The sequence below is a fragment of the Puma concolor genome, chromosome A1 (assembly GCF_028749965.1).
Source record: "Puma concolor isolate L17-30 chromosome A1, mPumCon1.1.hap2, whole genome shotgun sequence".
NCBI classification, from domain to species: Eukaryota; Metazoa; Chordata; class Mammalia; order Carnivora; family Felidae; genus Puma; species Puma concolor.
This window is the reverse complement of record NC_141667.1, coordinates 216,338,438-216,361,048: the sequence shown is the minus strand read 5'-3', so window position 1 is coordinate 216,361,048 and position 22,611 is coordinate 216,338,438. Positions and strand designations below refer to the sequence as shown.

The 22,611-nt window shown below is 43.5% G+C and overlaps 1 non-coding gene across 1 annotated transcript; it reads left to right on the top strand.

Annotated features, from left to right (window-relative positions):
* Positions 1 to 19,002: 19,002 nt before the first annotated feature.
* Positions 19,003 to 19,074, top strand: TRNAE-UUC (transfer RNA glutamic acid (anticodon UUC)). Its single transcript has one exon. It is a non-coding gene; the product is annotated as a tRNA-Glu (tRNA).
* Positions 19,075 to 22,611: the final 3,537 nt, after the last annotated feature.

Sequence of the window (22,611 nt, the reverse complement as noted above, 5' to 3'; positions counted from 1 at the left end):
TCTCTCTCAAAATAAATAAACTGAAAAATAAATTAAAAAAAGATAACATAGTTGAGATTGTTCTGTATATTTCATTTTGTATCTTATTGCAAGTGCGGTAGAGCTCGTCGTTACTATTGTTCCCAGGGGAGAGGAAGATAGAAAAGTCCTGCTGAAGGTACAGACCAGGGCAGGGGGGTTTTGCCACGTATTTAATAAGCATTTGAAAGTTGCCCTGTGGACTGACTTTGTCCGGAAACTATTTCCCTGATACACAAGGCTGCAATGGACTCAGTGGTCATTCTGGGAGAGGAGAAGCCACTTCAACTGTGATGGAAGCGGGAGCTTCAGAGGGTGAACTTGTTCCAGAACCTTCTCAGAGGGCAGACTTGTTCCAGAACCTTCTCCTGTTAGCATAGCTGGAGGCTTCTTGGGAGTGGCGTAGGAAACGATGATTATTTCAAAATTGAGAGAGGAGAAAATCAGTACATGTGAGTATATGGAGGAGTAAAGAAGACAGATATTAAGAGCATATAGAAAAAAAAAAAAAACCTAAAAAAAAAAAGACCCTAAATTGAAATTTCTGTTCTTTACAGCTGTTGCCCTAGACTATGCCCTGCAATGCAGTGCATCCTATGAAACACCAGCTGTGGCTGGTGTTTGGAACACTTTCTCAGTCTTCTATTGATCTTCTGTACCAGCTGACTTAAATGTCTCTTTGTACACCCCAAGGACAACCTACGGTGTCCACTTGAGAACTTTTCTTAGGGGGTGTGGTTTCCAATTAGTGGTTTCTGGCAGTCTTTGTCTCTGGCTATTGGAGGACAATGCCACCATCTCCTGGGTCAAATATTTGCAGTTTAATGTATACATATATATATATATACACACACATATATATATACACATATATATACATATATATACATTAAACTGCAAATATATATATGTATATGTATATATATGTATATACATATTTTAATGTTTTTATTTAATTTGTACAACTAAACTAGAGGCTTTATTTGGATTTCACCAGTTTTCCATCATGTCCTTTTTGATGATTCAGTTTGGGATACCACACTGCATTTAGTCACTATGTCTCTTGGTTACCTTGTTTTTCATTTTTTTTTTTTTAAGGACAAAAGTGATATGCTCATTGTAAAAATTCAAATAATCTAGTAGTATATAAAATTTTAAAAATGAGGTTTGTTTTGCCCTATACTATTCTCTTACTACCCAGAGGTACCACCGTTACCAGTTTGGTGTATATTTCCAGACTTTTAAGTTACACATATTTACAAATATCTAAATATGCTCATATAAATTGTTTTTAAATAGGAAAAGCATCATAGATCTTGCTTTGCAAATTTTTTCACTTGGCAGTGTGTTATGAATGTTTGTGCATACATATGTAAATATATGCATGTATGCATATATATGCTTTCACTTTTTAAATCATTCCTCTGTGAGGAAACTTGTTTCCAATTTGTCTCTAATGTTAATGAGACTACAGTGAACACTGCTGAATTTACAGGGATTCACACTGTGTGTGTGTGTGTGTGTGTGTGTGTGTGTGTATCTATGAATATTTCTGTAGGAGTCTTGGGCTCAAAGGTCAAATTGCTTTTAAAAGGCTGTTTATCAGGGGCGCCTGGGTGGTGCAGTCGGTTAAGCGTCCGACTTCAGCCAGGTCACGATCTCGCGGTCCGGGAGTTCGAGCCCCGCGTCGGGCTCTGGGCTGATGGCTCAGAGCCTGGAGCCTGTTTCCGATTCTGTGTCTCCCTCTCTCTCTGCCCCTCCCCCGTTCATGCTCTGTCTCTCTCTGTCCCAAAAATAAATAAACGTTGAAAAAAAAAATAAAAAAAAAAATAAAAGGCTGTTTATCAGATTATATTCTTATTAAAAATATGGTTAGAAAACATATCAAAACTTGAAAGAAGGAAAATAGATTACTGCATCCTCTTTCAGTGTCACACAAAGGCAGTGGTTCTCAAAGTGTGGCATCAGACCTCTGGGAGTGTCTAAGACCCTTTTGAGGGTGTGTGAAATGGAAACTGTTTTCATAATTCTAGGACATTAGTTGCCTTTACCATGCTCATTCTTTTTTGAATGTGTAGAGTTTTCCAAAGCTATATGATATGTGAGGCTGTCACTACTGTGACAGCTACTGGGAGGTGTCCTTGGCAATTCTTGTGTTGTCTAGAATTTTCTAAAGTGGTAGTTTGAGAATAAACATACATGAGTTTTTAGAGCTTAACTCAGGTTGTTCTCAGTATTCTTACTAAGCTATCTTTGGTTATGCCTGTTAATAGTCTTTGTAACCTTGTAATTATTGAATTAATGTCATCAATAGTTATTTTGAAATGCTAATGATTTGGAAAACTTTAAAAGTGATGCCACTCAGCTCACTCATAGTTGTTTTGCAGTAGAAAATAGAGATTAAAAAATGTTATTTATGTTAGTATGTAGTTTATTGTTTTTAATTGAATTAATGTTTAAATTTTAATTTCTAATGCTATGTTTATTAATAAATATAACCCATTTATATATGTTTAAATTTTAATTTCTAATGCATATAGCATTATATTAATAAATATAAACCCATATTGGAGATCTTAATTATTTTTAAAAGTGTGAAGGAGTCCTTGGACCAAATGTTTGGGAAGTCACTGAACTAGAGCAGTGCCTAAAAATCCACCTAATGGTTAACTGACCCTTTCTGTTTTACTGATTGATTGGGGCCCAGACTCTGTAAGGCCTGATGTTAACTTGTACAATATTGATAAGCTGCAAATGATTTATATTTGGTAGAGTGACTTGTTCGTTTTCTCTGGTAGAAAGGAGGGTATAGTTGTTTAGCCTCATAGGACGTTAATTATCTGACTTGTTTGTAATCTTACTCTCCCACATTCTTTTCTAGTAACTTCTTTTGTCATCCTTTGGGGTCCTCTGGTAATAAGTTAAAGAAATCTTTTGACCTGTGCTTACTATGTAATGTTTCAACTTTTTGAAAATTATTCTTTGACCACTACATGACAATTTCTTTTTACTCATGTTCTCACCAATGTATTATACATCTTTTTACTGGTTTTCCTGGTGCATGAGATGTGCCAGGGTGTTTGTAAGACTTAAAGTTAAAAAAAAAAATTGTAAACATTTCTGCAGAGTTCAATGGGTCTTTCCGTTCAGGTGCTTGAAGAGGGTTCTAGATTCTAAGAAGGACTAGGTGATTCCCGGGCTTCCCCTTCCATATCCCAGGTAGCACCTTGTGGAGGAGGTGTGTGTTTCCTTTGAATGCTCCTACCCGTGAGTTGGGCCTGTCAGCAGCTGCGTGTCCAGAGCAGGAGTAGGTCCCTGGTGTCGGACCTTTCACATGTAACACAGGTTGTATGCAGACAACCTTGTGTAGGGACAAAAACATCTCAAAATAGCACTCTGTCAGGTGAGAGGATGCTATCTTGTTTTGCATTTTCCCGATGCTAGTGAGGCTAACCATTTTTCCTACGTTTTTTTTGGCCATTGCACTCTGTGACTTGTGTGTTCCGATTCTTTATTTTCCTGTTGGGTGCTTGTTGTTTTCTTTTTGGTTTGTACAAATGCTTTGTTATGGATCTCGATCTTTTGTTAAATATTGCAGTCTCTTGCAAGTGTTTTAATTTGGGGGGAAGTTCATTCTGTTACTTTTTCTTCGATGGCTTTGTGGCTTTGTGGCTTTGTGTCATCCTCATACATAGATATATTCTAAAACTTTTGTGATGCTATATTTTGATTTAATCTATTTTCCATATAGTATGAGATATAGGGATCTGTTACTTTTATGTCCTTATTTGATAAAACTGTAGAAGAGGAGCTTAGACCTTTTTTTGCTGTTGTTCTAATCCTATTATTTTTACAGGTAAAGTGTCAATCTTGATGCTGCCTTCTAGGCTCTGTGCTCTATAGAAGGATTTCTGTTTTGTTTTGTTTTCTTCTTTGAAGATGATACCATATAATAGGAAACAATCCATGTTTATTATGTAATTCCACAGTGATTTTTTTGTAATGTCATAAGAGGCAGAGATATTTAATCAAGGCTGCATCTTCTTCCCATGCTCTTTTCTATGTTTTATTTTATTTATTTATTTAAAAAAATTTTTTTTAACGTTTATTTATTTTTGAGACAGAGAGAGACAGAGCATGAACAGGGGAGGGGCAGAGAGAGAGGGAGACACAGAATCGGAAACAGGCTCCAGGCTCTGAGCAGTCAGCACAGAGCCCGACGCGGGGCTCGAACTCACGGACTGCGAGATCATGACCTGGGCTGAAGTCAGAAGTCAGACGCTTAACTGACCGAGCCACCCAGGCGCCCCTCTTTTCTATGTTTTAAGAACTACTGTAATTGCTTCCTTGTGTTATTGGAATGGTAGCAGCAACCACTTCACGAGTTTTGATTTTACACAATCAAAGACTGCTGGCCCCAGACACCAGACTATCTGAAGATAACCAATAACTGGGGCCTTTTTTAATGTCACAATGACCACTGATTTTTTTTTTTTTTTTTTTTTTTGGTCTTTCTCACTAGACTGTGGCCTTTTTATATCTTGAAGGAAGTAAGTCATATATTATTATTTTGTCTGAAAACACACAAAATTAGCTACCGTAGACCAGTCAATATGATTTGCAGATGAGCTGCATAAATCCCAAAATATGGAAGGATTCCAAAATGGGAAAATTCTTGAAAATGTTACTGCTTGAAAATGAATCTATGGTATCTGTTCTTTCAGCTTGGAAAGTATTTTTGGATTTTGCTTTTAGACATAATATTGGCTCGGTTCCTCCCATATTTGTTTGTATGTATATTTAAAACAATGCTGAATCACTATATTAGAACATTTACTTCCTTACAGAAGCAGGAAAAAGAAAAAGTTCTGAATTAGATACATATTTGTATTACAAGGCTGGGTGCTTTCTTTTGGATATTTTGAAACTTGGGGACATTTTCAAGGACAGATTTTTAGACTACAATTAAAATAACAAGGTTTGAATTGGTAGGCACTTATTAGATCTCATACTATTTTGGGTGGATATGATGATATAAAAAACTGAGACAGGAGACGTTCATCAAAAAACATCAAAATAAGAAAAAAGGTATCAAGTCAAAATAAGGTATCAGTCAAATTATGTACCGAGTCAGACTCGTAGAGCCTGTGGTATTTATTACCGTTAATCGCGTAGAAAGGGAAAATGGCATTTGAAAATTAATTGTTCACCATGTGAGACTCTATTATTTGATATCAACCAGTGGCTCCCAAACCAGGCTGATGATCTGAATACAGGTTCCTACCCTGAGATTCTGGTTTTTGTAGATATTAAGAATATTTTAACAACTTCCGCAGGTGATGAATGTGGGCTGACAGGTTTGGGAACCACTGATGTAGACCCCCGTGTGTGTGGGCATCTTGCTTGTTAAAATACAGATTGCTGGGTCCCCCTCCTCCCAAGTGTGTGACTCCTAGGTCTCTGGTTGGGCCTGAGAATTTGCAATTCTATTAAGTTCCCTGCTGCTGCTTTTGCTGGTCCAGAAACCACACTTTGAGTACTACTGACATGGATCTTTCCCAAGACTTCCCAGTCCCAGACTGGGAAACAACAAACCGAATTCTGTGGCAAGGTCTTGGGTTTCTTTGGTTCAAGCCTTTGCGTTTCTTTCTCATGTTCTACTTGGTGATTTTCTTCCTCTGGAGTGAGCATTAATTGATAGACCTCTATCCCTGAGAAAAGTTTCGAGTGGAAAGAAGATGATGTTCGCTGGTTAGGGTGGCTGGGCAGGGGAATGAAAATAGCTGAGGAGTTGTGCAGATCTGGGCTGAGATTTCTGTGCTTGACCCTGGTTTTATTGTGATCTTGGGCAGGTTACCTAACCTGCTTTCCAGCCATGGAGCTCCAGTCCTGGTTGCTTGCCATGCTTCCCTCCTGCCAGGACGCCTTTTCTCTCGTCCATACCTGGAGAGTGCTTCCCTTTCCCCTGCGTCTCGTTATTGCTCGCTTAAACTTGGATCTCTGCTCAGCATTCACTTCCTGAGGAAAGCCTTTCCCGACCTCCCTCAGTAGGTCAGGCCCTCCCTTTTTACACACTCAGCACCACGTGCCTGCAGTTTTATATCTACTTGTGTGATAACTTGATTTGTGTCTCTCTACTAGACTATAAACCCTGGGACTCAAGCTGTGAAAAAGTCGATCAGTTTGTGTTCCCTTTGTGTTCTGGCCACAACACAGACACTGTGCCTGACACACAGTAGCTGCATGAGTAACAGTGAATGGGGTCACATATACAAACAGCAGTAAGGGCAGGGTAGGCATTCCACAATTGGCTGCATTCCTGCCTGTGGGTTTCCAGAAGACAGTTATTCTTATAATAAATTCCCTGTTTTGTGCAACCGGACTTATTGGTTTCTGTTATTTGCCAGAGCCCTTACAGTACGCTATTTATTGAGTGCTTCATACATATGTGAAGCAACAGCGGTGTTCTTAGGGAATTTATATGAAATCAGATTGAAAGGGTTCCTTCTCTGGCCTTGCATCAGTCAGAATCCGATCAGGAGGCAAAAACCACAGCAGGCATTTTTGTGAAGAACTTAATATAAAGGATTATAAGCCAGGTTATTAGAGAAGAGAAAAGGCAAAGAGGGGGCACCGGGGTTTCACAGAGGTAAGAATCATGGCAGTCACGCCTAGGGCTGGGGTAACAAAAGTAAGAGGCTGGGAGAAGCTTAGAGGAGGGCTCTGCTGAGCTGGTACTCAGACCTCTGAGGAGGGGATGCTGGCCAGTTAATGTGGGGGTCTCTGAACAGGGAGGGGTGGTAGTGATCAGGCTGTTCAGGAAGCGTTGGGAACAGTTGCTGCTGCTAGGATGAAGAGTGTTTCGTAGTCATGGTCACACTCGGGAACTGGAAGTAAACTTCCAAGTGTCCTCCTGCTGCCTCCTACCGATGGAACCAAACAGGAAGCCAGCTGGCAAAGAGGCATGGCTACAGAGTGACGCCCCAGCATCACAGAACAGAGGAGGATGGAAAGAACCAGCACAAGATTTTTAAAAGCCTGTTTTGACCAAAGGTTGCAAAATGAGAGAAGGAAATAATTTATTACCTGGGGGCAGTTGGGAAATTGCCTGAAGAGTCTCCAGCATTAACTTGAACTTAGTATCTTTCTCTAGGTCAGGGAAGGGAGTAGCCATGGACGGCTGACTTGGATATCCTGTATTATTACTTGGTACTGTGGGCAATTACCTGGCCTATTTTGTGGAGTACGCTGGATGGAACATGTTCATATGATCCAGGGAGATAGGCCCACTGGCAACTGTATTAGATTGCATACAATTTTATGGGCTTGTGCAAATTCCCATATCTGCCCACACCTTGATAAAGACTCATACCTTTTTAAGAGATAGAAAACCACAGATGTTTGATTATATTTCACCCATAATTTGTGGTCCACATGACTTCATTGTATATGAGCTGATTTATAAGCAGTAAAGCATAATGCAGACGACAAGTGGTATTTATTATTTGTATTCTTTCTGGTCCTTGGCGGAGTTCCAGAGAGGTTTCTGTATCCCAGGGAGGATTTCAGAGGAAATAAATAGAACAGAGAGCAAAAGCTCAGAACTTAACAAAATTAACAGAGCAGTTTTACAGTTTTAAGATATGGTGTTTATAAATAATGGCCCTCCTGACCATTCTTTTTTGAAGTCAGAATTTGGACCCAGATAACTTAGACATACATCTCAATAGAGGGCATTAGTCCATGTATTTAAAACAGCAGTGACTGACTTTGACTATGTAAGTATTTGAAAGTTTAATAATAGACATGCTTTTCAAACTCCATTTATTTTTTATTTTTTTAAACAATTTTTAATGTTTATTTATTTTTGAGAGAGAGAGAGAGAGAGAGAGACAGAGCGTGAGTAGGGGAGGAACAGAGAGAGGGAGACACAGAATCTGAAGCAGGCTCTAGGCTCTGAGCTGTCAGCACAGATCCTGACGCGGGGCTCAAACCCACAAATGCCAGATCATGACCTGCGCCAAAGTAGGACACACAACCAACTGAGCCAACCAGGCGCCCCATCAAACTCCATTTTATTTTAATTGAATGGAATGTATTTAGAGTCTGGTACCAGAAGCTGGACAATAGCTCATGCCACATCAGACTTTCCTGGTGGATAGTGGTGAGGTCTGAGGTGTTTTATGTGATAGGCATGGTTAGAATGGGGTGCTGCTATATCAGCCTTTATTATATTTACCCAGTTTATTTTGTTGTTTAGATTATGAATGTGGGGAGGCCTATTTCATTCTTATTATTGCCTTATGACTTTTAGTTTAATAGTTATCACAAGTGGGGCGCCTGGGTGGCTCAGTCAGTCAAGTGTCCGACTCTTGATTTCAACTCAGGTCATGATCCCAGGGTCGTGGGATCAAGCCCCATGTCAGGCTCCACACTGAGCCGTGGAGCCTGCTTGAGATTCTCTTTCCCTCTCTACCCCTTTCCCCTGCTTTTGCTCTCTCTCTCTCCCTCTCTCTCTAAAAACAACAACAACAACAACAAAACGTTATCATAAGTGAAAATTTCATTGAGTCAGTAGCTGGATAAGATATGTATACATAATAAGTACTCCTCAAACAGAGCCGGGAAACTTCTCTCCCCCAAACATAGAGGATGCATACACTTCTGGAATGCCTTTGCTGCGTTTGTAAATTCAACAAGAGGGCCTGAGGAGAGAAAGATATCAGCTGAAGTTGAACAGGTTACTGGAAACTCTCCTGACTGCTGGACTGGAATTGCTTCCCGCCCTCCTAATGCATCAGAGCCAATCCTCTGCTATACGCCTGTCTGATAGTGGCACTGTCCCAGCCCCCTGACAGTCGTGGAAAAAGGACACAGTCACTGTTGTTTATGTTAACACTATATGATAAGTACGAGTGCCTGTAAATAAGTAAATGACGTGTGAACACTTCAGCAAGAAGGGGAACCGGAGCCTTCTGGGGAGGCCTGTCATCAGGTGCTTTCAAAGTGGTTTTGAGTGTAAAGGAGAGCTCTTGCCCATGTAGACAAGGTGGGAGGGATGGTTCCGACAGAATGAAGGAAGAATCCACATTGCCGAGCCACAGGTGAGGGGCAAGTCTGGAAAGCAGAAGGAAGGCGTCAGGAGAGGCTGGATTATGCGTCTTGGCCTGAAGAGGTGTTTTGAAACTGCCAGAGATGCTAACTCTCTGGGTAATCAGAGACCGTGTGGCCAGACCATATAATAGACATAGAACTCTGACCCACACCCTACAGCTTCCAAGGGAAGCTTCCCTACAGGTTCCAGGGAAGCAACCCATGCTCTCCAAGAAAACACCCAGGAAGGCAGCCTGCTACAGGTCAGGCTTGTAGGAAGTCCGACTGTTATCTCTAGTAACAATCCAGGAAGCTAAACACCTACCCCTGTAACAATCAGCCCCAAATGGCCAGAACTTGATTAATAACTGACAGCTGCCCTATTTTATCTCCACTTCCAACTAGGGACCAATCAGAGAAAGCCAAATATGCACCCTCTACCCAACCCCATGGGACGACCTGCTTCTAGTTAGCCTGCCTCTAGCTTCCCCAACAGCCTCCAACCAGGGCGCACCTGCAGCCTTCCCTTTGTTTCACTGTAAAACTCACCCTCTCCTCTGCCTGCCTTTGAGTCCCTGCCAGAACGCAAGCGACAGAGGCTGACAACCTTGCTCCAGCGAGCTCTGAGCAAAATAGCCTTTGCTTTTCTCATTTGGTTGGTCTTTCTTTATTTCCACAGGAATATCCTGCTGCTGCTGGTCGGGATTCATGTGCTGCACAGCTTCCCCCTTGTGTTTCTATTTCTACTTTAACAAGCATCGTTTGTCTTTTGCTTGGCATTTTGCCCAAAGAAAATAATAGAAAAAGTTAGATTAACAGCAATGCCGAGGCAAGTCTGCTTTTTTAGGGTCACTAGGAAATGCTGTTGAGTGTCTCCTTTTAGGTAGGGTGGCAAGAACATGGGCTCACATGGAACGGGCAATGGGAGACAGCGCTGTTCTGATGTGGTCTGAATAGCTTTATGATTTTAAAGGATTGCTAAGGGGACATTCAACTCCTCTTGACTTACCCTGTACTTAGTAGCACATCCCAGTCCTCCTTATAAAAGTTTTATTGTTCTAAGAGTGGCTCCAAAGAAATATATTGTGGTTCCACAGTGTCTAATTGCTGGGAACTGTCTTTCAGCTGCATGAAAGTTAATTATATGTTCTACTGAACGCCCCCTCTGAAAATCACATTTGCTTAAAGATTTGGGGCAATACTTACTTAGCCTGCTTTCTAATTTGCTGAGTCTCAGCCATCTATGCCTAATGGTAGTAAACGAAAATAATGTATACAGTCAAAATATATTGACTGTAAGAAGAATTCCAATTTGTCCTTGAGTTTTCTGTTTATAATGCTAATCTGTGCGTTGCTAAAAGTCCTAGTCCCAGCCTCCAGATGTTTGGGTTGAAGCTGCCACTCTGTGCTTGGGAACAGGAAGTTAACAGCGCAGGTTCTGAGGACAGTGAATGGTCAATAAACATGACTATCTGACTGACAAGAGATCGGGATGTCTACTCTTCTTGTGCCCTATGATCACATCAGGTGTTTGACACGCTGCGGCTGCAGAGCCAGCTATGACTACAGCGGGGACAAATGAAGTGGGAAGTAAGGCTTGATGTGGAAGCCCACGCTCCTTGGCTTGCACACGAAGCTTCCTCAGTCGCCTCAGCTTAACTCTCGGCATTCCCTTCCTCAGGAACCTCCATTCCAGGCGCCTTGCGTGCGCACGCGTGTCTCGTAGGTACTTGCTTCCAGGCTTTTGCTCATGTTACAATCTCACACGCCATGTTCTCCCCACCACCTACACCTGCCCAAAGGTTCCTCATGTTTAGAAGCCCAGCTCAGATTCTATGTCCTTTTTGTTTCTGTGATTGCCCTTACAAGAAGTGATCTTTTACCTCTTAATTCTTGTAGTGGTTATTGTCCACACCACCCAGAGTGCCCTTCAATGGGCACATCTGTCTAACTGTCTTCCTTTGTTCATTTGCCCAACGAATATTTACTGAATGCCCACTAAAGTCCCCGTTTTGTTCGAGGCAGGGGATATATCAGTGATCAAAACAGCAGAAATGTTTGTATTCTGGTAGGAAAGGCAGGTGATGAACAAGATAAATACATACATACATACATACATAAAACACATAGTATATCAAGTGTCAGTAGGTGCTCATGAGAAAAGGCAAAGCAGGAAAAGGCAGGTAACTGAAATTTGGGGTAAGGTAGGCAGAAAATGTCTCACTAAGTTAATCTCTAAAGGATTTGAGAGGGGTCAGGGAGCAAGCTTATGAAGATGTTCCCCTGCTATGGAAAGCGCTTTTCTCCCCACACAGGTGCAAAGGCCCTGAGGTGGCAGCATATCTAGAGGACGTGAAGATGATAAGAGAGTAGTGTGTCTGAAGCCCAATGCACTTGGCTGAGGGGAGGGGATAAGAGAGGGGAGGGGGTGGTGGCCTTGTAGGGCCTTGTAGATCATAGTCGGGATTTTGGCTTCTGTTCTGTGTGAGATGGAAAGCCACTGGAGAGTTGTGGGGAGAGAAGTGACATGATCTGATTTGTTTTAAAAGAAGCCTTCAGACTGCAGTGTTGAGAACAGTCTGCGGGGGTGGGGAGCTTGTGGGCTGAAGCAGGAGTAAGGCCATTTCAGTGATCCAGGTGAGAGCGGATGGGGACTCGGGCCAGAGGAATGGGGAGAAGTGATCAAATTCTGGATATATTTTCATGATTGGGCCAATAAGATTTCCTGAGGGATTGGATGGAGAGAAAGAGAGAATGGAATCCGGGGTGATTCTGGATTTCTGGCCAGAGCAACTTGGAGGATGTTGCTGCCATTAATGCAAATGGGGAAGGTGGCAAAAGAAGCTGGCTGGGGGGAACGCAGGTGCTGGATGCTCAGGAGCTCAGTTTTAAACATGTCCATTTGGGGGGCACCCGGGTGGCTTGGTTGAGCGTCTGACTCTTGATTTCGGCTCAGGTCATGATCCCAGGGGCGTGGGAGGCTGCTTAGGATTCTCTCTCTTGGGGCACCTGGGTGGCTCAGTAGGTTAAGCCTCCGACTTCGGCTCAGGGCATGATCTCGCGGTTCGTGAGTTCGAGCCCCGCATCAGGCTCTGTGCTGACAGCTCAGAGCCTGGAGTCTGCTTCAGATTCTGTGTCTCCCTCTCTCTCTGCCCCTCCCCTGCTTATGCTCTGTCTCTCTCTGTCTCAAAAATAAATAAAACATTAAAAAAAATTAAAAAAATTTTCTCACTTCGGCTCAGGTCATGATGCCATGGTTTGTGAGTTTGAGCCCCTGCATCAGGCTCTCTGCCCCTCCCCCTGCTCATGCTTGCTCTCTCTCTGTCTCTCTCTCTCTCTCTCAAAAACAAACATTAAAAAAAATTCTCTCTCTCTCACTCTGCCCCTCTCCCCTACTCACGTGCTGTCTTTTTCTAAGATAAAAAAATAAACATGTTCAGTTTGAGATGCTCAGTAGCCATCCACGTGCAGATCGCAAGGAGGTTGTGGCTTCAGAAGGGCAGAATGTCCCCTCATGAATCTGTGCCTAGGCTGCTGATTGCATGAATCAACTAAGTAATCAACAGGAAACAATATCTCTGAATAGAGGTTAGGGGAAAGGGTTATGAGATTTTTCATCCTAGACTGTGAGAGAGGGAGAACATCAATTTGTTTTTGGATAACCGTGAAGGCGGTATTTCTGAAAATGGGAAGCTGATTAGAGACAAGGGGCCAGGGTGCCATCTCTGTGCCAAGGTCAGCATCTATGAAGCCTTAGGTCATGATATGCTTATTTTCACTGGTTTAAAAAGAGCCTATAACATCTTTCCTCTCCCCTGAAGATGCCCTCAGGCCTCGGAATGCATGTTGTCATTGTTGAAGGCACTGTGATTATTATTGTCAATGACAGCCCCCGGTTCTAGGCACTCTGTATAATAGTAGGGGCAGTTACTATGAGTTCAGATTCTGGAATTCTTGAATTCTGCTTCTACTATTTCTAAGTTGTGAGACTTCTAGCAAGTTGCTTAACCTTCCTGTGTTCCAGTTTTCTAATCTGTAAAATGGGAGTACTGTTAGTCCCTATCACATGGAGTCGTGAGAATTAAAATGTTAATATATTAAAGTGTTTAGAATTATCTGGCACGTGGTGAATCCTATATGTGATAGCTATTATTTTTATATCAAGCACTGTCAGATATATACCGGGTGCCATGATGAACATTGGACTTGACATAATTCCTGGCTGTGGATCTACTGATGGTAATTGAGACAGAGTATCTCAAGGGGAAAGAAGAAAATGACTTTAGAAAGCTCACTCCATCCAGAACTGCTGGTGGGAAGTTCAGAAATGAACCAGAAATGGTTTTAACCTCCTATGCAGCTTGATTTCCACCTAGCACTTGAGTGGCAGAGTAAACGAACTGAAGGTCTCAGAGGGCCATAAATTCAACAGTTGAACAATTGCCACATGGAAGGGAAACTACAATGCTGAGCACGGTTTCTAGATGCCAGGCTATGGGGTCCCTGGACTCACACCACCCCGGAGTGTGGTTCTCCAGAAAAATGAAAAAAACTCTGTCTCTCCCCAGGGCTCATCTGGGGTAGGAACACACATACAGGGTGAGTATGAGGATGGTCTGCCAGAGCGCTCCCTGTCTTGTGGGAGCAAAGCAGAGGAGAGGAGGGCATTAGGAAAAAGTGTCTACAAGGTAGGGAAGGATATTAGCAGACAGCGCTGTGGTTTCTTGTTCTATGTTGTAGTTGATCAGATATTGAAATTATGGTCCACTGAGACTCTTCATTGGCTCACCACTCACGTGCTAACTGAAGACCAAGACTATTCCTCTGGGACTGATTGATTGACTGATTCCTGAATGAATGAATGAATCAAGTAAGCAACCACTCAAACATTTACTGAGTGTTGCTGATCTGCCAGGGAAGGTACCGTGCTGTGGAGATGTTTTTACCTGATTGAGTAGTTTCTTCCTGTGATCTGTTGATTTAAGGAAAAAAGTAACCCTTATATGAGGGTCCCCAAGGAACCGAAGATATTTTAGGAGATTGATTCATTCAGTAAATGGTTATGTGGGCCAAGCGCTGTGCCAGAAGCTGGGGGTACAACAGAGTAAGAACCAGACCCAACCATCCGGAGTTTACAGGCCACCATACAGAGGGAAGCAGGGAGTTCGTCCAGCCCAGTGATTAATGGGATGTGTGCACAGAATAGCACCTAACCCATTTCCAGGAGTTCAGGGGTATTTGCCCTGAGTCATAGGACGACTAGGAGTTGCTAGATTTGGGGTAGAGGTGAAGGGCAGAGTTATATAATCTAAACCAGCCGTGAGGAAATTGTCATCCCGGTGGCCTCCTGAGCTTGGATCCAATTTTAGAAACTGAACCTAGTGTTAGGCCACAAAGATTAACTCACCCCAACTGGTCAGCAGGGGCAGGTGCTGTTACCCAAAAGAGCTTTGAGGTTAACTGTGTGCCATAGCTGGATCTGTGCTGGCCAGAGCTCTCCCTGGGGAGAGCGGAGTTTAATTGGTGCTGATTTCCAATGCCCTTAGAAAGGGTGACTCCTGGGCCCACTGAAATGGAAACCATCCTAACTCCTAAGTGATTGCAGTCAGGGACCTGAATCGCACCCAGCACGTTGGCTAATATGGATGCCCAGCAAGTACAAGATGTTTGGGGCTTTTTCCCAGTATCAATGAGGCTGGGGCGAGGCAGCCTTAGACGCATGGGAACAGGAAGAGCTGTTCCTATGTCAACAAGGAGGCTTGTTTTGTGTGTGCGGAGCTAAAGAAACACAGCTCACTCACTGGTCTGGCTAAACTTCAAAAATTTGTGCGTTTTTTTTTTTTTTTCTCCTCCCAGGAACATTTTGTTCACGCTGGTGGTTAAAAGGGGGAAGCTTTCACATTGAAGTGCAGCAGGAAGTATTTAAGTTGGTTACAAGGAAGGACTATTTGGTAGAATGATTGAGCGCAGGGCTGGGTTCCCAGGGGGATTATGGAGTCCAGTTTTTATTCATGGACTTTCCTATTAAATAACTCAAATAATAAGGCATTTTAGCCCACGTCACCATTTTAGAAAGTCCTGCACTTTGGGATTCAGAGGAAACGGGAGTGACTTGTGACCAGGAGGACCCAAGGCGGCTTCACGGGAGTGAGCTGGCCTTGGAGTTGGGGTCAGATGTGGAGAGAAAAGAGGGGAGGGCAGTACACAGATGGAGTGAAGGGGTCAGGGCAGGAAAGCACGAGGTACACGTGGGACAGAGCACGGAGGGTGATTTGGAATGTGCTCACTGAAGGGGGACATGGGAAAATAATATTAGCCGGGTATGGGAGGGCTGGATTGTGGACAGCGTGAAAGCCTTGGTCAGGGAATTTAGATTTTACCTGTCAGCCTAAAATTGTCAGGAGGCAATAATTGCGCAAGACTGTGCCTTTACAGGGATCAGAGACTTGCAATTCAGGGTACACAGACTTTCGTAGCAACCTAAGTAGTGCCCACTAGGGAGCAAAAGTCGGGATTTTTAAAGCAAAAAGGGAATGCTTGTATCCATTGTTTTTTTTTTTTTTTAATGTTTATTTATTTTTGAGAGAGACAGAATGCAAGTGGGTTAGGGGCAGAGAGAAAGGGGGACACAGAATCTGAAGCAGGCTCCAGGCTCTGAGCTGTCAGCACAGAGCCCCATGCGGGGCTTGAACTCACGAGCTGTGAGATCATGACCTGAGCCAAAGTCAGATGCTCAACTGACTGAGCCACCCAGGCGCTCCATTCTTGTATCTGTTGTTTACAAAGAATTTTTTTTTTTTTAAGTTTATTTAGAGAGAGAGAGAGAGAGACCACAAGTGGCAGAGAACAGAGAAAGAATCCCAAGCATCCTCTGCACTGCCAGTGCAGGGCTCAAACCACAAACTGAGATCATGACCTGAGCTGGAGTTGGACACATGACTGAGCCACCCTTTGCCCCTACAGAGGGTTTTTGATTGGTGTTGGTGGCAGGAAGCTAGTCTTCACTGAATATAATTGGTTGCTAAGGCTCTCACCAAGCAAGCTCTCTCACTGGAGCAAGTTGCAGGTGCTAGGGCTCAGCCCTTGGAATATTTGCAGTTTGGCCCAATTCAAAAGTTCATGGTTCCACTAGAGAGGACGTGCATAAGGCCTATCTCCTTAATGGCCTCCTGGCTCCATTTTAAAACCCCTTGACGTAAGTGAACCCAATTCATTTCACCTTTCACATACTCAATAGTCAACTGGAAGCCAGTTTTTTCAGGTTTTTGAGCAGAAAAGGGAAATGATGGACATTGTGCTTCAGGGATCATGGTCTTTTAAAGACTTTAGCAGTTTTAGGGAACTTAGTTATGCAGTTCAGTGTTTCTCAAACTCCAGTGGCATCAGAGTCACTGCAGCGGGGAGTGCTGGTTAAAATTCAGACTCCCAGGTCCCCACTCCCAGAGGTTCTTGTTCTGGGTAGAGTTGTGAATCTGCAGTTAAATTCTGCCACTGGTGATGCTGGTGTAACTGGTGTAAGACCCACACTGGGAGAACACTGTTGGCTTCCTGGGAGACACTGTCTAAAGGCCCCAAGCAGGGAAGCCTCTGATGAAGCCACAGAGAGCCAGTGAGAAAAAGTCAGCCCTAGAACACATGCAGGCCCAGAAAGCAGGAAGCGGACTTTTGATAGTACCAGTCCAGTAGGAACTTTCAGTTCCCTAGTCTCTTGCCCTCCCTACACTCCAATCTTGGAGGGCCTTGGAGCCTCAGAAGGAAGGGCATGGAGTGAGATAAGAAGTGGATCACACCCTGTTCCCCCGACAGTAGACCTTGGCCCAGTGTGGTGCGGGTAAATATTTAACCAGTACACCACTATTTTTTAACCAGCACACCAGCTCCCCAGGTAAAAAGCTCTGCCTTGGTGCATTTGCCGATTTCTGTGGTGCAATATTCCCAGCATGGCTATCTCAGGATACCGATGTGATGTCACTGAACGCAGAGCTGAGAGAAGCCCACAGTTGGATCATATGAGCTGATAGGACCCTGAGCCAGCTCACACCAGTGTTCCCAGCTGAAATCGTGCTCAAGCTGGGATGGTGGGGCAGAACTATCTAGAATGAAGATTGAGTTGTTGAAAAGCATATTGTCCTGGACTGTGCTTTATTACTTAAAGTGACTATAGGGCTTTCTATTAGTGCCCAAGTTTTCACCCAGTGGCATGGAGAAAAACTGAATAAATTTCAGCTTGGGGACAGTCAGAGACAAAAATAAAATTGCATTTTGGTTATATCCTAAAGATGGTGCCTGTCTGACATATGGGCTATAGTGGGAAATTTTATCTTAAAAACTTGCAAGATACTTTTTAAAAAGATTATCATCAAATGGAAATTCAAAACTGAAAGGTACATGAGAAATCTTGGCCCTAAATTGAGAACCACATGATGTAAGGGATTCTGTTAATTGATGAGGTTCGTTTGGAGACTTTTCTTTAGTGTTCCCAAACAGATGTCCCCAAAAGGAAGACAACTGTGTCACTGATTAAAAAACGAACCAATGAAACTGCTCAAAGATAGTACAGGAAGAACCACCAAAGACTGGGATAAGACCTCTCTCATCGGTATAACGTGACAATTACGAGAGCAGACGTATTTGTGTCTAACACACATAGTAGGTCTGCAGTCAGTAGGTTCTAGTTTTTCTTCCGAGCTTCATTAAGTTCCAGTGGTGTTGGGTTAGGCTCCCTCCCTGTTAAGGAGCTTCATCTGTGTTAATAAATGCTAGGCAGAATAGTTTCTATTTCGGGTCTCTCGTCGCCCCTCCCCTCTTGCTGATGAATGTCACAATCGAAGCCTTAGAGAGCCTCATTAGGTAGGGGGATGGCCAGGGCCTTCCACGTTCCTTTGGCAGGTGGGGAGTGGGTTTTTAAATGGGCTCCAAAGTGTCCGCCGCTTGCAAAAACAATTTCTGTGTAGCTTAAGCCACAACGAGGACACCAGAACCATAGCTCCCCCACCCTGGCTGTCCCGAATAACTGACTCTTTGTACTTGCCTAATCCAAACAGTAGATCGGTAATGCATAAACTGCTCCGCATGAAATGCTCCTTCAACCCGAGGACGGGTTGGAAACCACAAAGAATTTCCATCGACCAGGACTGCTTGCAGGAGGGGCTTTCTCCAGGTTTATAAGCTACTTTTGCAAACCACCATCGCCTACTTTTGGTGACACAAATCGGCCATTGGCGGTTGAATCAACAGAGCCTGGAATGTTCCGGGCTTGCAGGCAGCCCTTGTTCCCATTTCTTGAGAGGAAAGATCAACTTTCCGCGTCGGGGCGGGGGGCAGCCGCGAGCAGCGCGGCGAGGAGGGGGGCTGACGGCCCGCAAGTCCAGCGGGGAGGGTGGGGGGCGCCGGCGCGCAGCGTCTCCCGAGGCGGAGGCCCGGAGCCAGGGGTGGCGGGCTCGGAGCGGCTGGTCAGCGGCTGGGACGCAAAGGCAGCGGCCCTCGGGGTCAGCGCCGCCCGCTCCAGTCTGGCCTCCGCAGTGGCGGTACGACGACTCCACGCGGCAGTGGTTTCTTATTCCCGAGTCTAAACACCAGTCCTTCTGCACCCTGCGGGATTTCCTGTGCGGAACTAGGAACAATGACTCATCCAATCTGGGGTGTACTTGGGTGTAGACGTGCTGTCTAGAACCAGGAGACTGGATGAGATCACAAAGGACGCGAGAGTGGAAAGATTTCAGTTGTCTAACGCGAGGAGCGGAGTAGAGCGCGGGCTGGAAAGGGTTAAGGGGTTTCAGGCTCTCCGCAGGCGCAGAAACAGCTCTGACTCCGGAGGCCGGGTGTGTCGGGGCGGGCGGAAGCCGCCGTGAACGACTCAATTTATCTAGATGTACAGCGACGCCCGTCGTCTCCCACATGGTCTAGCGGTTAGGATTCCTGGTTTTCACCCAGGCGGCCCGGGTTCGACTCCCGGTGTGGGAACGCCAAGACTTTTAGGAAAAAGAAAAATCGATTTAGGCCCTCCTAAACCAGGAGAAGGCTGATGTTTTTAGAAAATGCTATAACCCAGAAAGCTTGGGGCTGAAGGGAAATCAGGCTTCCCACCCCAAACCCGGTGCCGCTGGCGGGAAGGCAGTAGCTGCCCGCAGTGGGAAGTCAGCATTTGAACCCAGGTGAAGAAAATCGGTCCCTTGCTAAGATACGTGTTCCAGTTGGTACTTCTGATGTAATTGCTCCTTGTACTGTGGATATGGAGCAAATGACCAAAAAAGTACTCTTCTTTGAAAGCAAAAGAAAAGATGCATTTTGGGAAATTATAAGGCTTTTAAGTTGCCTAAAACTACTCCATTAAGGACAGCAAGATTGCCAGAAAAGACACACTATTAAGGGCAGATGGAGTTTAGTATACAGCCTGTAGCCTTTGCGATTCGAAGAGCTCGCTAAACCAATTGTGTGGGGAGGGAGAGGGAAGGGAAAAGAAACTTAGTTTCCTATCGATATTGAGGAGTGAGGCGACGGCAAAAAAAAAAAAAAAAAAAAAAAAAAAAAAAAAAAAAAAACCCTCAAAAAACAAAACAAAAACAAAAAACCACTTACTTCTCATGCCCTAACATTTCTCTGGCACATTCTGTTTTAAAAACTTTTGGAACTCATGATATGCTGAGCTAGAATTAGGAATCTTCGCGTTGGTGTGTCACAAGACAGCTTCCAACTGTTACCCAAAGAAGTGTTTCCTCTGCTTTAATCGTTTATCATGCTTATTTTTCCAAACATTTGCCATTCGGAAAATACTCAAGGCGTTCAGAAGCCACACCCCTTTCCTACTGGTGTCCAGTTTTTTGAAGCTTCCCCAGTTGTTCCCAGACTGCCACTAACACTGAGGAATGACTGTGAAAATAACTTGGTGTCCATGTGACTTTGAAATTTACTCTCTTTTTAAAGTCCTTTGGGATTCTAAGGGATGCAGAAACAAATGTCATCCCTCACAAGAAAATTACTAGGTGAAATTATACATTTGTTCAAAGTTCCTAACAAACGGCTTGGAGGAGAGATTTATCGTCAGTAGGTAATTGACATTTATGGAATCAAGTAGGAGAGAATTGATAGGCAAATAAAAAGCCCAATCATCATAATAGGTAATATTAATTGAGCACTTGCTATTGAGCACTTGCTATGAATGAGGCTAAATGCTTTATATACCTTTTTCTATTGAATTCTTATTTTGTTATTAATATTATTATGCCTCCATCAGCTAGGGGCCCTGTAGGAAACTGATGACAAATTCTGAGCAGAGAATTTAATAAAGGGACTATTGAAGGTTTATTTAGAGTTTAGGGAAACAAAGGATAATGCATCAGTCCTCAGGGTGAGGGGAGGAAGGGCTGCTGGTGGAGAGGGCTGCGGGTGGGGTGGGGAGGGCATGGGGGGGGAAGCTGTGCTTTTTCATTTGTTTTTAAAATTTGCCTTTATCTAGCAGGTGAGTTCCATTCACACGAAGGCTGTCAAATGTACTCATCCTATGAATAAATCATTTTCATAAAATAGATTTGGGGGATCTTGGATTTGACAAAACCTTTCTTTTTAAATACATAATTTACTTGTTTAAATTCAAGTTAGTTAACATACTGTGTAATATTGATTTCAGGAGCAGAACCCAGTGATTCATCCCTTACATACTTAGATGCCTATGATCCTTGAGACTCAGTCCATAGGTGATACTTCTAAAGACATGCCTAATAAAATGAAGGAGTTTAACTTTGTGGAGATATGGTTGTTTGAGTTATATTTGGCATTTTTATAGCCTTGCATTTTTGCAAAACACTTTGCCATAATTTTCATTAATCATCCTCATAATCAGTCTTTAGATTCATAGCTTATTTAAGCTCCAAAGGTCCTTAACAGTCCCTTAATTGAGCCCCTTATTTTGGTCGTGAAGCACTGGGTCTGGGATTTTATTCCTCTGATTCCTTGGTATTGGACTTTAGATTTATCCGTAAAAAAATGGAATCTCTGTATGGTGTCCTGACCAGACACCATTCTCTCCAAATCCTGTCATCAGGGAGGGGGATTGGGTGCAAGAAACATGAATTTTTAAATTTTGTATCAGGCTTTTTGGTCAGTGTTCCCAGAGTAGCTATGTGAACATAGTCATAACACTTTTTGAGTTTTTAAAAAATTCATTATATAAACATTTCTAGAAAGTGAGGATCTTTATTTGGGATATTTGAACTAGTCACAGGTTTTCAATATGCTTCCATTTTTGCATATGGTCATAAACTCTGAGGGAGTCTGCATAAAGATTGCCATATGCCCATCCACATGTGTATTTATAGTCATATAGGTTTGTATGTATCTTCCCTCAGAGATCTGTGCTGCATGCAAAAAGTATCTTAATCACAACATTAAAACTTCATATTAATACAGGAAAGGGAAGGCAAATATAAAATTTTACTCACCCACATTGTAAAGCTGAATAACTTGGAAAAACACTGAATACTTGGAAAATCACTGGAACAAATAATCAAAAAATCAATTTGCAAACACCTAGAAGACCACAGGGTACTGGGTAATCATCGCACATAGCTTTGTGAAGAACAAAGCTTATCGGATAAATCTAATTTCCTTCTGTCCCAGAGTGACAGGCACAGTGGAATGGAGGGGGTGGGGGGGGAGCAGCCAAGATAATCTCTCCTGATTTAAGAAACCCTAGGATTCTGCACTTTGTTGTGTCCTCATGAAGAAAACATAGGGAAGGCTATTGTTGTCTGGCAGGGACATGTCAAACCCAAGTTCAGGGCTGGGCTTCGCCCAAGTTGGGCAATTTATACTCAGTGTGTGCAAAAATGACCTTGCTCTTCCCAGACCTCTGCTTGGATTCCTTAAAGTGTCATTCAGGTGTTGTTTACGTAAATGACTTCATCGGTTGTTCTTCAGGTTCCTGGACTCTAGAATGGGGGTAATAATAGGACCCACCTCATGGCGTTGTGAAGATCGGATCAGGTAAAGGGCTTGGCCCAGGTCGGGGCCGGTGGCCACGGGTTGCCCTCGCCATCAGCACGAACGTCACCAACATCACCACATTTGGTTCCTTTTTCTCCTCTATTTCCAATCACAATGTTAAATCTGACCATTTCTATCTCTTCAGTGGTGCCCACGTATGTCGGCACCTATTTCCCCTGCTGCTCTGCTGGGTCAGATTGTCTTGCTCCTTGGACTGTTGGAATAAGCGCTGAACTGGTTCCTCTGTCCCCGTCTCACCCATGTCTTCATCTCTCATTCTACCGCTTTGTCTGCTATGAGCTCCCAACCTACCTTTGCGGCCTAATTCCTACGTCTTCCCTCCGTGCATCACAGATTCCGGTTAATTTCTCTGCTTTTACTCAGTGTTTCCTCTACTGAAATGCTCTTGTGCCCTTTCTCCAAATGTCTGCATCTTACCCATCCTTTCAGGCTTACTTCACATGTCCCATCCTTCCCCTACCTTTCCTGCCACTGGGAACCTCTCCTGATTCCTTTTGG